A 578-nucleotide genomic window follows, 5' to 3' on the forward strand; every position below is an offset into this window, starting at 1 on the left:
CATATTATTGCATTACAGGTTTAACTTTGATACAAAAGAAAACATAAATCCCTAAGTAAGGCAAGTACAGAGAACATGTTGGCTGTGTGAGGAGAATGAGACCCTGATCCCTCACTGTACACATTTCCAGCACCTCTGGATTCTCTAACTCCACTGAACACAACCAAGTTCTACAGAGAGACTCGGCCCCTAACCCCAACTACTTTTTATTAATGAAGAAATAGACTGTAATTTATGCAAAACCACAGTCACTGGACTGAAACTCAGGGTTCAGAACTCGTTGCCAAGTGCCCTTTCCTCTGCATGAAGCTGACAGAAAGAGGATGTCAAGTGTGATGTAGTTCCTTTAATGGGTCAGGAAGAATAGGTTCAGGTGTCCCTTTCCAAGAAGTGAAGAGGGGCTTTAAGCCTTCTTGTAGTGTTCGTCTTGAAGGCAGGGAGATGAGGAGTGATTTCTCTGAGGCTAATAGACAGAAGATCTTCAGTTACCCTAACTGGGAGACTCTGAATTGGCCACGAGAATTTGTCATTCCAGACCTACACTTGCAGGTGAAGCAGTTACCAACTGTGAGAGTTGT

The sequence above is a fragment of the Callospermophilus lateralis genome, chromosome 7 (assembly GCF_048772815.1).
Source record: "Callospermophilus lateralis isolate mCalLat2 chromosome 7, mCalLat2.hap1, whole genome shotgun sequence".
Lineage (NCBI taxonomy): Eukaryota > Metazoa > Chordata > Mammalia > Rodentia > Sciuridae > Callospermophilus > Callospermophilus lateralis.